Genomic DNA, 16299 nt, shown 5'->3' with positions numbered 1-16299 from the left:
AATGATGTCTTCCTGACTTAATTGCTTTCTTTTACTAATAATTACTTTCTAGTTAGAATTTTTATTATGGCCCCACCCTCAGCATGTCAAATTGCCAAGGTCAGGGATTGAACTGGCACCACAGCAGTAACCTGAGCCACTGTAGTGACATCTCTGGATCCTTAACCTATAGCACCTCAAGGGAAGTCCCTCTAGAGTTATACTGCACACCTGGTATTTTCCTTTGAAAAACTCCCTAACACTCCCTTCCTTTTGTAAGCATTCTTCACTGCAGAGAGGAGGTCCAAGTGTAATAAACCAAGACCACCAGAAACCATCACCGGAATACCTGACCCTGGCTTTGATCACTTTGAAATGATCCACCGAGGGAGAAGAATGCAGGCACCAGAGTCCTTATCAACAGCACTATTTTTTCAAGCTAAACCTGTAAGACCCCTTGCTATCCCCTCTCAAGGTAGGACACAGTTTTGAGGGTATTAGCTTGACATAGTCTCCTTTGCCAGACAAAGGGATAAAGCTGTTCTTTGTGTTTCACCTAAAACTTTGTATCTGTGACTTAATTGGTGCCAGTGTACAGAGGCCAGGTTTTGGCTATGAAATCAGCAAATACTTGCCTATTTTTATATTATGTTCACATTCAAAGTAAAGTGTATTAAATATTTTCATATTTTATGCTCCTCAAGGATAGGAAGTGACATTCTATAATAATTCTAAAATAATTAGTGGATATGCAAAATCAAGTTTTATAAACTATATTATATTTAAATACTTTGGAAGACTGATTATTTACATAAATGTTTAACAGCTGTAATTTTAAAGTATTAAAATATGCATTTTGAATGGAGATTCCCAGGCTAGGGGTTGAATCATTGGACTCTATCACAGTCACAGCAACACAGGATCTGAGCTGCCTCTGTTGCCTGCACCACAGCTCATGGGAACTCTGGATCCTTAACCACTTAGAGAGGCCAGGGATCAAACCCACATCCTCATGGATATTAGTCTGGTTTGTTACCACTTGAGCCCCACTGGGAACTCCTTGAATTTTTTTAAAAAGGCATTTGTCATACAAATTCTCAAATTGTTTTTACAAATTCAAATGCATATTTTAATACTTTAAAATTATAGCTGCCAAATATTTGACCTTAAGTTTCAAAAAATCTTAACTATGATATACAGATAGCTTCTTATGAGACTTAACCTCCTCCCCAGAAGACAGTGTGTATAGACACCACCTAATTCTTATTTCCTTTTAGACATTAGCTCTGTGTCCATCTTTATGATAAAAGGAAGGTGATGTTTGTACCAAGAGAAATGAAATGTTAGAAACATCGACTTAATCCTCTAAGAGCTACACCCCTGTTCTAACCAGGCTTTATTAAGTAAAACTTGTGGAAGAACAAGATATTTCTGAGATTCAAAAGAATTCTAAAATAGACATGTCAGCATGATTTTTTTTTTTTGACAGAAGTACAAAGATGACGGCAGAAGAAACAGCTGCCTGAACTAATACATAAATCTAAGTTTGATAATGTCTGCATTTTTGACATCCTGGGTTAAAGTCTTTTGGTTGAAGAGGTAAGAAAAAGCTTTTGATCACCCCTCTCCAGCTTAGAGCCATCCATAGGATGGTTGAGTCATGTCTGCAGTTGTGATAAAGAAACTGAAGATGCTGATGAAGAAACTGTTTTCATCTCTGTTCCTACATTTTTTCCTAGCTCTCCACTCTTACATTTACTTGTTCCTTCCCATTTCCTCCCACCTTCCTTTTTTTCTTTTTCCTTTTGAGGGCTGCATTTGTGGCATATAGAGGTTTGCCGGCTAGGGGTCAAATCAGACCTGCAGCTGTCAGCCTATGCCACAGTCACAGCCACAGAAATGCAGGATCCAAGCTATATCTGTGTCCTATGCCGCAGCAACGCCAGATCCTTAACTCACTGAGCAAGACCATGAATCGAACCTGCATCCTCATGGATAATATGTCAGGTTCTTAACATGCTCAGCCCCAATGGGAATACCTCTCTCTTCTTGATTAGTTCTCTCATCTTTCTTACTCTCCCTTTTTATTCTTTTCTTCTATTTCTTTAAGCATTTGTTAACATATACCTTCTTTTTTATTACTTATTTTCGGTATATCAGACATACAAAAATAAAATAAAAGAGAACACCTATTTTGGGGAGCTTACATAATAGTGGAGGAAAACAAACAATACACACAAACATGATAAATGACTGTATTATACATTAAACAAGATAAGTGAAAAAAAAATAGAAAGAGGATCAGGTTTGGAACTGGTGAGAAATGTTAAAAATAGAGGAAAAGGTAGGCATCACTTAAAGAGGCATTTGAGCAGATGCATGAGTTATGTGAGTGAACAAGGCACATGTGTATTTGCACAGGGGCCTAAGCAGGAGAAATGGCCAGTGCAGAGGCCATGATGAGGAATTCAACCTAGAGTCATAAGAATGACAAGAATGTCAGATGACTAGGGTTCTAAAAGCTCTGAAAGAAAGGTAAGGGAAAAACTTAGGAAAATAAAGGATGGGGCATGCCACCCTATAAGGTCATTGTAAGGATTGTAGTTTTTATTCTGAGGGAAATCAGTCTTTGAAGAAGTGTGTGTGTGTGTGTGTGTGTGTGTGTGTGTGTGTGTGTGTGTGTGTGTGTTTAGTTCTCAGGCCTGTTAGATAGAAAATTTGAAAGAGTACCTTCACGACGTTCTCACTTCCCTCCAAAATTCAGAGGCTAAAGTAACTCTCTGGCCTCCAAGTATTACAGAAGGCATATGAATTGGGGACAGTGAGCACTGTTGTTAAAACTACCTGTGTATCGTAAGAAGATATGTACTTTTTTTCAGAAAACTCACTTCTCTTTTCCTTTCCTGCTTCCATTTAAGTCAGGAGACTATCGCTAAGGCAATGAGCCCGAAAAGAGTTGAAGAAACAGGGAAGAATACAGTTTTCAGAAAACATTATGTAGATTTATTTTAAATGAGATGAAATGAGAAATGAGATGAAATGAGAAATCATAGGTTTTCGTTTTGTATGATGTGCTCCTCTACCGTATCTGTACATTTCTTTTCCACACAAGTCTCTCTCTTTTCTTTTTTTGGCCATGAACGGGGCATGCAGAAGTTCCCAAGCCAGGGATCAAACCTGTACCATGGTAGAAATCCAAGCCTCTGCAATGACAATGCCTGATCCTTAACTCTCTGTGCTACAAGGGAACTCACAAGGACTCCTATTTCTATATAGGTTTTGCATGGATGAAAAAAATTTATGCCTAGAAATAATGAGAAGCGTATTTGGGGCATCAATAAAATTTTATCTGATTGTCAGTACCTTCTATCTGCTGGTAATTTTGCCACCAGTTTTTTTTTTCTTTTCCTCAACTTGGGACAGCAATTTAGAAAAATACAACAGGAAATCCTTAATTACTTGTTTATTGCCTTTGACTTTTTTTGTAGACTTTTCTATTCATTATTTTGTCCATAGTATATTAAATATAAAATGTAACTGCTAAATTATTTTAAGATAGAAAAGCTAAGCTGTATCAATTAAAACTAAGAGGAAAGCTGTAATCAGGCAGGCTGATATGGTGCAGTCCAAATTGAGCTCTGTATAATAAAGAGAATACAGAATTCATCATTCTTTCTGGGTCTCCAGCTCTACAGGATGCTATATGAAGCAGGAAGCATTGTCTGTAGGGAAAAGCCACTACCTTAATTGAAAGATCATGAATGAAAATGATATTTTTACTGTTCTATAATTTTTTTGAGTATGTTGGCTATGGGTGATTAAATCAAAAGCTATTTCAACAAAAAGAACCATCTGTAAAATAGCATATCTCTTATCTTTGCTAAGCCTCAGTCTTTTCATCTGAACATTTTAAGTATAATATTAACAGTTGGGAGATATATTTTGTTTGGATAAGTTTAAATCACTGCACTTTTAAAGTTACCTGGAAGCAAGTGTTTTTAAGAAACTAAAAAAGAATAGGAAAAAACCAGAACACTAGTCATTATAGGAAAGTATTTAAGTATTTAGATATGAGGAATTATACATGCATTTAAATACATCAGTGATTCCAGAGGGACATTGTACAATGATCTACATTTTTTTTTCTAAAATGTCTTTGAAATATATTTATTTTGGAAAAGCAATCAATTGTGACATGATGGCCATATTTATTAGGGAAATATGAGGATCAAACTCTATAGTATTTTTCAAACTTCCTAAATTTTAAAGGTAACATAAGCAAGTAAATAAATATTTACTAAATATATACTACATAAGCTAATGGTAAATAACATTAATAGATAAATAGATATATTAAAAAAAGAATAAATAATATAAACACATATATTACCATAAATGATAAAATAAACATTAATATTAAGTAACGTGCTGTGTTTCAGAGAATTTTTGGAACATCAATACCTTTCATAATGGTGTTTACTACAATTATATGAATACAACATAGATACTTGAAATAGGTTTATTTATATCTAGGTTGCTTAAGTATTTGAAATCCTACATTTTATTTAATTTTAGCCTTTAGGCTAAATTTTTTAGCTATATTATCAAGGACAGCAAATAATGCAGTGATATTCTTACATTTATTTCTAGTTTCATAAAATATCCAAAAACAATGATCACTTTGATGAGTATTTGCTATTTGGAGACTAATTACAAGATTACACAGGTAAATAGTTCTTTTTTTCACTTAATAACACTAAAAAATCTTATTTAGGCATATTATTCATGTATCCATCTCTTCCTAGCTTTGAAAAATATAAAGTGTAAGAATATCTATATAGGATATTCAAACTTAAAAATATGATTTTTGGAGTTCCCTGTCCTGGAGCAGTGGAAACGAATCCAACTAGGAACCACTGGGTTGCGGGTTCGATCCCAGGCCTCACTCAGTGAAATGAGGATCTGGTGTTGCCATGGGCTGTGGTGTAGGTCACGGACATGGCTCAGATCTGGCATTGCTCAGTGGATTGAAGATCTGGCATTGCCAAGTGGCTGTGGCGTAGGCCGGCGGCTGCAGCTCCAGTTAGACCCCTAGCCTGGGAACCTCTGTGTGCCACAGGTGCAGCCCTAAAAGGTCAAAAGACAAAAAATAAAAATAAAAATAAAAAGTATGTTTTTTTTCTATGAGCTTATTGACAATTGAGTAAAATTCAGAGTTGTGTTTACTGAAGATTGGGTATTCTCTGGTCCTAAGTAATTTGTAGCCTATTAGATAGTATTTCAACTGTGATCATTAAAGTGTCTTCAGTTTCACTCCACTTCCCTTATTCAAATACTTGCCTCCATCTGTTTCCTTCTCTTTATTTGGAAAATTTATTTTAAGCATATTAAATAATTTAAAAAAATTAACCACTCAGTTCCTTAATCCACTATGATCTAATTTTCATTACTATGGTTCCATTTAATTTGTTTTCTCTAGGCTCACTGGTGTCCTATTATTTTCAAAACCCAACTATAATTGTATCAGCTAGCATCTGACCCTTTTCACATTGTGAATTATTTTATAGGAAAATATTTCTTGCTTTGTTTTCCACATAATATTTTTCTTGTCTACCACTCTTATTACTCTTCCTAGTCTCTTTGGCTGTAATGACTCTATCCTTTGCATTTGTCTTCTTCTATTTATTTATTTGTCTTTTGACTATATATGTTCACTAGCTTCAGGCATTGCCCGTATACTTATGATTATAAATCTCTATTTCTAGGTTTCTCTCTAAGGTGTGCCATTGGCATTTCAACTTCAGTGTTTGAAGCAAATTCTGCACCACTGAATAATTCTTTAATTCTACCTTCCTTTCTATTTTCATCTTATCTTATTTCTCCAGTGTCTTGCCCAGAGTACTGAATTTAACCACCACATTGCTGAAAATGTTATATTTTTAAAAGATAGGTCAGCTTCGCAAACTCTACTTACACTTACATTATTGTGATGGCTTCTTACCACAAAGTCATCAGATTCAAATGTCTTACTCTGACATCCAACTTGTGCACAACGTTAACATCATGCTTTTGACTCACCTTTAAAGTTTAGTCCTTTAATCATGAATTTTTAAATTAAAATCCTTTAATTTTTTTTTCCCTTGGGAAAGCATAATTACAATTTGGAATAAGCAAGTTAAGTAATGCTATACATCAAGAAAACTTCCTGAGGTATAATATGTGCTCATTAATGCCAGAAACTTTTTTTTTTCTTGGAGCCACGCCTGTTGCACATGGAAGTTCTCAGGCTAGGGGTCAAATTGGAGCTTCAGCTGCTGGCCTGTGCCACAACCACAGAAATGCTGGATCCCAGCCACATCTGTGACCTACACAACTGTTCACAGCAATGCCAGATCCTTAACCCAGTGAGTGAGGCCAGGGGTCAAACCCGAAGCCTCATGGATACTAGTCCAGTTCAGAACCCACTAAGCCAAAACGAGTACTCCAGAATCTATTATTTTTGTTACTCACAGTTTTAGTCATAGTCACAATAGCAATAATATTGTGTCCACTTTATTGGTAATCACTTTTATTAAAGCTTATCATCATTTTCCCCTCCTTTTTTTCCTCTAAAGTCATTTGTTCCTTCCTTATTTTCTCTCTAGTTAGACAAAGTTCTTTCATTATTACTTCCATTGAGATGTGACCATATAACATTTACAAATAACATTTATAAATTCCACATATATATATATATATAATTATTCTTAAATTATTTTTTCTTGGATGAAACCTCTTATGTTAATATAATCTTTAGAAGAAAGAAGAGAATTGTAGAGAAAACTCCTTCTTCCCAGATTTGCTGGGGATACTGAGTTAGTTTTAACTAACAATATTAATTTGAAAACAAAGAAATGCTGGGCCAGGTATGTTTATGGTCATTTGAATTTGTATGTTTAATAAGATAATCAGATTTCTAGTCTCACAACCTGAGAACTTCTTAGGGCAAATTGGTATAAGTACACTTATTTTATGAAAATCCTTTTCTTTTCTTTTTTTTTTTTTGTCCTTTTGCCTTTTCTAGGGCTGCTTCCCACAGCATATGGAGGTTCCCAGGCTAGGGGTCTAATCCGAGCTGTAGCCACCGGCCTACACCAGAGCCACAGCAACGCGGGATCTGAGCCGTCTGAGACCCACACCACAGCTCATGGCAATGCCGGATCCCCAACCCACTGAGCAAGGCCAGGGATCGAACCCACAACCTCATGGTTCCTAGTCGGATTCGTTAACCACTGCGCCATGACAGCAACTCCGAAAATCCTTTTCTTAACATGACTTATGAGAAAGGTCTTTTAATATTCAAATAAAACATAAAGACTCCAGTGTTTTGGGTTCTAACGTAAATGGAAAGAAGAAAACAATACTTTTTTGTGAGTTTATTCTACATTTAGAGTTTGAGAAAAGAGTCGTTTCAGAGTTAGAATGAAGGAAGGAGTGAGGGAAGTGAATTATCCTTTGCTCAGCACTGAATGAGTCAGACCTACTCAGGATAGGTCGACTCCAATTATTCAGAATGAGAGGTAAGGCTCAGAGATTCCTACCCCCTTTTAAAGGAATGAAGTTTCAATTCCAGAAGTAGGGTTCAATTCCTGGTGGATCTTAATTTCTTTCAAAAAGAAAGACAAAATTATCAGCAAAATCAAAAGGAAATAGAATTTCATTTTACATAATTATGGATAGATGCTATAATTAGTGGAAAATGTTCAATGTAGAACTGGTGGTAAATGCAGTCATAAGATAGACTTGTTAAAAACAAGGAAAAGTTTCTTATAATCAAATGCACAAAAGAGTTTGGTTTTAATCAAATAAGAGATTAGAAAGAAAGGAAAAGAGGATTTCCCAAACAAGATTATGGGTAGCACATAATGATAATATTAATAATTATTTAATAAAATTCTATAGTATATACTGTCAGGAAGGATATTAACTCATTTAATTGTCATAATAACTTATAATTTAGGCACTATTATGATGTGAATGTTGATCTCATCTACACAGTTACTTTACTAAGTTTGAATCACTAATGAATTCCCAGAAGTGTGGAAGTTGGTAGAAAGAATGATGTGTGTAACACTCTTGAAAATAAAAGTTCTCAGTTGCATTGATTTCACTCCCTTTGCCCTCTATAACTTTCCGGTTCTTTAAAAATTTAATGTATTTGTTACACTCATTATGTACAAAATACTATTCTTAAAAAAAAAAAAAATTTAGAAAGAATTGAAATTAGTTATTGACAAAACTGTCTCTCTATTTCTACTTTCAACCTCAGTGACCTTGTCAACCACAAATAAGCACTAGTAAGAAGTGAGTGTAACATTTCAAATTTCTCACTATACTCCTAATATATATTTATCTCCCATAGGTATTACAGAGATTTGGGTAGGGTGTCTACTCACCATATTAGTTTTATAGCACTGTCATAACAAATTGCCAAAGTCTTAATGGCTTAAAACACCACATTTTTATTATTTTGTAGATTTTTAAATCAGAAATCTGGCATGGGTCTAACTGGGCTAAAATCAATGAATATGCAAGACCACATTCCTTCATTTAGGTTCTAAAGGCGAATCCATTGTCTTGCCTCCTTCAGCTTCTACTTGGCTCATTACCACTCCCTCCAGCCTCAGAACTAGCAATGTTACATCTCTCTGACCATTTTCCAGTAGTCATATTTTCCTTTAATCCCAGATTGAAAAGATTCTCCACTTTTAAGACTCATGTATTAGACCAGGCCTGGATAGTCTTCCTTTCCCATAATGCATACCCTCATCTCATCTGCAAAGTCTATTTTGCCAGGTAACTTAGTCACAGCTTACGGATATGGGAAGATGGGTGTCTCTTGGATGCTATTTTCCTTTCTACCATACACACAAACATGCTACCGCTTGTAAATTAAGTGACAGAAAGTATCACTGCAAGCCTCATAACTTTTTTTTTTTCTGTGTGCCAAGTCAATATCACCTGCTCAGTGTGTAACAAACTACTGAGGGAGTGGCCTTGAAGAGAATGGAATGTTATGTGTAAGTATGTGTATTCTTGAACTGGTGGTTAAAATAGGGGATACACATGTAGGGCTCAATGAAATGAATCAAGATGGGGTGAAGACTATGTTTGGAAAGATAGCTGGCCAATCTTCCAAAGACTAATGGGATGAGGGCACAAAAATTTATATAAGGGTTAAGGATATAGGAAAACATTATTTTGGTGACCTAGAGTTACTGTGATTTGAGTAAGCATGGGGCTTTCAAAATACTGCACTTTTTTTTTTTTTTCAAAAATCATTTCAGTTCCAGAGGTATCTGAAGTCAGACATTTGTTTGACCCCTGAAGGATACTGCTAACATTTTCTTGATGGAAATTAAGTCTGTCGACCAAAATCATGTACAATTTATTTTTCTTGAGAGAAAAAAAAGCCTTTTCTTTCTTTTCTTTTCTTTTCTTTTTTTTTTAGTTTTTATTTAGAGAAGATTAGTAAAATCTGTGATCCAAGCAAGTAATATTTATCTGCAATGAGGTTTTTTTTGTTCGATAATACAGTTAGAGTTGAATTCTCTTACTAGTCTAACTTGGCAATGCATGTTCTAGAAAGATATATCGTGTAGTGAAAGAAGATTTAGTAAGACATGACATTTCTTCTCTAAGGACTTTCTGGTACATAAAAGTCTTAGCTGTTTGACATTTGCTACTTTTGCTTTATGATTTTGTCCTGTTTTCTCTTCTTCCCGTGCCATCTTTATCAAACTACTGAAATCCATTTTGCTAAATACTCCAGATGGAGCAGTGGCATACTCTGATCCTAGATAGAAACTAGGAATATTGCCAAGCTTCTTTTTATAGCCCCATATTTTGAACATATTGTATAATTGTCCTCTTGTCCATAACTGTATTATTATTGCTAATTGTTTTGTGAGGGTTTTTTGTCAAATTCCCAATCCTAAAATTGTGTTATGGCCAATGCATGTAAGAACACTAAGAGCTAAAATATACTTACTGAATGATGAATATTCGTTCATGCTTTCATTGTGTTGTAAGAGGATGCTTTTATTTAGCACGGAAAAATACATTATATTCTCATAGTCTGTATGAGATGTAACACAGTGGGAAAATAAAGTCAGGCCTCAAGCTGAGTCTTGATTTTAGCATGCTATGAATTAATCATATAATATATATAATATGAATATTTAGAAAATGAAAGAATATACACATGTTGTTTAAGAAGCCTCATGTTTTTACAGATGAAAGAGATGCTAAATATACATAAGTGCACCATTTCACTTTTGATTAGTTATAAAAATGTTAAGGACTTCAACTTTAATTAATGGCAGACAAGATCTTTTGTACCAACTCTTCCACCCAGAACATCTAGAACACATGGAAGAAATATAAATATTGTAAAATTATCCAGCCAAGATTCAGAAGATGGAAATATAAAAATGAGGCAGGAAAGAAAGCTTAACAAACAAGAGGCTAAATAATAATTTTGAGAGCTTTGCGGGAATAGGAGTATGAAATTAGAGTTCAGGGCTTGATGAGGTGAGGGGAAAGAAGGATTGCTTAGTAAAACATGCGTGTTTTAGTTTGAGAATATCATACTCTGAAACTAGAAATAAAGATAAACTGGAAGTAAAGTATTGTTTGTCTACTTAGAAGTAAAGTAAAGAGAAATATCATCTAATTGCACTGTGGCATCTTGGATTGGATCCTGAAACAGAAAAAAGCCATAGTGGAAACAATTTGATGAAATCTTAGTAATATTTGTAATTTAGTTAACAGTATTTTACCATTGTTAAATCCTTAATGTGATAATTATGCCATCGTTATAAAAGGTGTCATTATTTTTTCAAACTGGCCACATGAAATTCCTTATATTAACATTGTAATCACTAAATTAAATGTGGTTTGTGTAACGGTGTTAATATTAAGGAAAGTAAACTATAGCAAAAAGCCATACAATAACTAAAGATGACTCTTTCATAATAACCAATGATTCAGTGCTCCAGGGGAATATAACCACTCTCAATTTGAATGTACATACTAATGTTGTTTGATAATAGGAAGAGATCTACAAAGAAATTGTAGAGATCTTCAAGGAAAGAAGATCAGAAAGTAATAAAATAAAAATATATACAGAAAATCAATAATTTGGCACTTTGAAAAATATATTTTATAAAACTCAAGAAAACATAGCAAGATAATAAAATTTAAATACAAATAACCAATGTCAACAATGAAAAAGTAGATGACAATACAGAAAATATATAATTAACCTCTTGTACTACTACACAGGAAAACGTAGAGCAAATGGACAAATTTTTACAGAAGTAACTTTAAAGAACTAACACAAGGCTAAAGGGAAAAATTCAACTTTATAATGAGTCCAAATCCATAATAAAAGTATTTACATTTAAATCCACGTTCAAGTGACTTCACAGTATCTTAATTAATGAGGATATAACATCATTCCTGAAAAAATACTTTATAGAGAATAGAAAAAGAAGGTTTCACATCCTGATTTATTTCACAAGGCCATCAAAAACTTGATACTAAAGTATAAAAAAGATATAAGAAAGAGAAATTGAAATCTCTGACATGAATACATAATCAAAGATTATAAATAAAATAGAAGGAAAATGAACACACCCCCTTAAAGGGACAAAAATCTCATCCTTTCAATGATAAAAATTTGATGACAGAAAATTTATTAGATAATTTCTAAATCTACTTGTAACAATATTTTCTTAGTGCAAAATACCGTACTTAAAAGTAAAATATTACAAGCTTTCCTTTCAAAAATAAGAATAAGGAAAACACATCTACCTCTGACACTTCTAATTCACAAACCTTAGTCATTATAGTATAAAAGGCAGACTGAATTTTTTGAAATACATTTGAAATGTATTTTTGAAACAATATCCTCCACTACACATGGAATTAAAGAGCCTTAAAACTTACCTATTGCTGTATGATATATGTCCCCTCCCCTTCAAATGGATAGAAATTTGGAGTTACCTATAACAGAATCTGATGAAAGTGATGTTTTATGAATCCCAGACTAGCTAATAAAAAAAAGCATGTATATATATATACATATATATATATATTTTTTTCTTTTTGATGCTCACTCTTACAACCCAGCCACCATGCTGGAGGAAGGTTTAAGTAGCTCATGGAGAAGACTATGAGAGGAGGAAATAAGACCCCTATAGTAAAGCTCTAACTTTCTGCAGTTGAGCTCCAGCACCAAGTTGCATCATGTAAGTGAGGCAATTTGAAAGTGGATCCTTCAGTATCCCATCAAACTGCCCCAATTTATAAACATTAACAAAAGAAACACCACTGAGTCCTAATAAAATCAGGGGACGATATCTAGATAAAACATAATGTTATTGTTTTAATCTATTAACTTTTGCATAGTATTTTACATGGCAATGGATAATTTATATAACAAAAGTATAATTTATAAATATTGGAAAGAAATAAATTGACATTAATCATATATAGTTTGTTGTGTGTAGAGCAAATAAAAAAAGAAAACTGTAGTTATTATTAGAAATAAGATAGGTTAGTCATATTGCTAGAAACCTATTCAATATTTTTAAAAAGAATATTGTTTCATTGTGATAGCTACAAAGAGCCAAGAATAAATAAACATAGGTAAAGTCAATATGTAAATTTTTTGAAGACGATAAACTGCAAATTTTAAGAAACATGAAAGAACAAAATAAAAGATAAGATAAAAATTATAGATAGTTGGGCCCAATGGTTGGAAGATATTGAATTTCTGCATACCAGTTTAGAATTTTATGAAATACCAACTATAACCCAACAAACTCTATGCATGTGTATGTGTGCATAAATTGACTAGCTCATTCAAACTTTACACAGAAATTCAACAAATGATTTTCTATCTGAACAAGAAAAGATGAGAGTATGCATTATGTATATATTACATGTCCTGTCTCTTTCTAGGGTGTTTGGCCACTTCTTTATCACTATAATTGAAGTGAATAACTCAGTGTGACTCAGGCACCATCTTAGAGATTGACACTATGTGTATAAAATCATGCAGTGCCTCTCCTCATGATGTATTTCATGCCTCTCACCTTTTATCCTGGGATTCCTCTTGAGGCTTTACTGACTGTGGGATCTGGTTAGTGTCAATGGAAATACGACATTGAACAGGGAAGTTTGCCTCCCTTTCAGGTAATGCATTGGCCGGTAGTAATAGGAATAAATTCTTCTCTCTTTCTTCTGCATATTCTGACTAGAACCATAGTAGTTTATAGGTCTATTTGAAGACAGGATCTGGCTGATCAAGAAATCAGTTACCCTTGATATCAAATGATGGTCAGATAAATAATAACCCCTTGATCCTTTTTTTTTTCTCTCATTTTCTGCCTCACTTCTCTTTTTCTACACTTTTGGTTCCTTGGAAATTAACTACGTAAGAAACTCTATCAGAAAATACCTTGACTAATGCATATAACTAAAAAATTGCTTATATCCAAAATAAGGGTTTTGTAAAGGATTCATCAGTAAGAAAAATGGCAAGTAATCTAATAGGAAAATAAAGAAAAGACACCAATAGGCACTATAAATGAGTTTACCACATAGCATATATATAATGCCATGTGGTAAACTCATTTATATATATATATATATATATATATATATATATAAAGTATATATATATAAAGTTTATATATATGTAAAGTTTATATATATGTATAAAGTTAAAGTTACCTTTTAATTTATTCTATAAACAATAGTAATCCATCAAGAATTAGACTATTAGAACAAATGTATAGAAAAGGTAAAAAAAAAGGAACCACTTTAAGAAGTATAACAATAATTTACAGAAGTTCCAGGAGACAGAACAGTGAGATATGGAGAAATAAGTTAAAAATATAATATGAAGAGAACAAAAGAACAATAAAAAACAAAAAAATTAAACACAAGAACAATAACAATAAACCAAAGAACAATAAAAAAGATTAATTAAAAAAACTAAAAAGTGGCATAAAAATAACCTATGATGATATTTTAAAATATTCAGTAAAAGAAAAATAGCCTAAACGCTTCTGGAGAGGTATGAGAAGAAACATAATGAGAAAAAAAAAACAAAAAAACAAAAAAAAAACAGATGTAGTGCGAGAAAAACCAGCATTGCACATATTTCTAAGCACCTACAATGTGATAACTGCTGCCAAAATCTGAAAGAATATTAAATTCAATTAGTATTCTAAACTTACTATAAAATAAAAATAAAAATTTATAAAACTTACATCTTTAGAGCTCAACAAATATGTCTTCTCTATGCTCTTTATAATGCTGCTCTTTCTTCAAACTACTGTAAGATATTCTTCAGATAAACAAGAATAAACAAAGCAAAAAGAGTACATGTGATCCAGGGGAAAATAATCAATGCATTGGAAAAGAGACTTATAATGTCTTTCTTTAGCGGGCTACCAGCACTTTGAGGGAAGAAAAATTCTTAATCATGTGCCGATCTTCTCCTAGATTATAAATAGTAAGGCCAATTCTTCCATGAGACCAACTGCAAGTTTTAGTCAGTGAATTTGCATGAGCATAGGAGTGGCTGAAGAAGATAAAACTGACAGTAATGTAGAGGAAAGATTAGAAGAAGAAGGACTGGTTTTGTGACTTGCAGAGGGAAGATTATTTTGGTATTTATCAGGGAGAAGCCCACTCTACTTGCTGGTATTCCCAGTCATCATTTTTTAATCCTTTATTTTTTTCCATAGCATTTATGGAAAAATGCTAAAATAATATACTTCATTTTATTTAAAATAATATTTCATTTTATTTATTTTTATCATCAGTCTCACCCTGTGAGAATGTGAGGCCCATGAGGGCAAAGATTGTTGTCTATCATGTTGACTGCATCATTCTCAGCCCCTACAAATAATAGCTCCTGGCTTATAGTATAGTAAGTACCTCTATTATAAATGAATATATTAATTAATAATGATCAATATAAGCAAGAAAAGATTAATCAGATATTTAAAGTAATAAATGTGATAGATTATTTGAAAATAGATTTTTTTTTAACTGTGGTAATCAGTGAAGGGTTTGGAAAAGAGAGAATTTAAATGTAGCTCTACATTTTAAAAGGTGAGTGGTTAAGAAGGAATATGGTGTGTTGTCAAAGTTTAGCTAAGCTACTCCTTGGTATTGCTGCCTTGTCATCCATTTTATTTGGCCCAAAGGCCTATAGTGATTTTATTTATTTTGATTTTGATTTTTTTAGGGCCACACCTGTGGCATATGGAAGTTCCCAGGCTAGGGGTCAAATCAAAGCTACAGCTGCTGGCCTACACCAAAGCAAAAGCAACGTGGCATCCAAACCACATCTGTGATTATACCACAGCTCACAGCAATGCCAGATCCTTAACCCACTGAGTTTGGCCAGGAATCAAACCTGCATACTCATGCATCCTAGTTGGGTTTGTTAACTGCTGAGACATGAAGGGAACTCACAACCTACAGTGATTTTAATTAACACTAACATTTCATGAAATTGCATACCCTAATTGGCAGCCTACAGAGTCAAAAGAAAATGTAAGGTCCTGATATAACTTCCCAAACAGTCCTTGTTATCAAGACTTCCCTGACTCTCAAGGCCTTCCCCTATGTGCCCTTTATTTTTATTTATTATTTTAAGTTATGTGTGTGTGTGTATATATATATATATATGTACAAACACATATATATTATATACACACATATATATTTCAGATTATTTTATATGTTATTACAAGATATAGAGTATAGTTCCTTGGATTATATGTGTACTTTATGTATAGTATTTTATATCTGTTAATCCCATAATTTACCCCTTCCCTTCCCCCTTTCCTTTTGGTAACCATATTTTTTTCACTATGTCTGTGAATCCCTTTTTGTTTTGTATACAGATTCATTTTTAATATTTTTAGATTATGCATATAAGTGATACCATATAATATTTGATTTTCTTTGTCTGACTTACTTCACTTAGTGTGATATTCGCTGGATACATTCTTCAGTTGCAAATGACAATATTTCAACATTTCATTTTTTTATGACTAAGTAATATTCCACACTATATATAGCTTTTAAGTCAATCCTCTGTTGATGGGTTGTTTCAATGTCACAGATATTGTAAATAGTACTGCTGTGAATATTGGGGTACATGTATCTTTGCAAATTAGAGTTTTCATCTTTTCTGGACATATGGCCAGGAAGGAGTGGGATTGCTGGATCATATGGTAGGTCTATTTT

This window comes from Phacochoerus africanus, chromosome 6 (assembly GCF_016906955.1).
Source record: "Phacochoerus africanus isolate WHEZ1 chromosome 6, ROS_Pafr_v1, whole genome shotgun sequence".
NCBI classification, from domain to species: Eukaryota; Metazoa; Chordata; class Mammalia; order Artiodactyla; family Suidae; genus Phacochoerus; species Phacochoerus africanus.
This window is presented reverse-complemented; position numbering follows the sequence as displayed.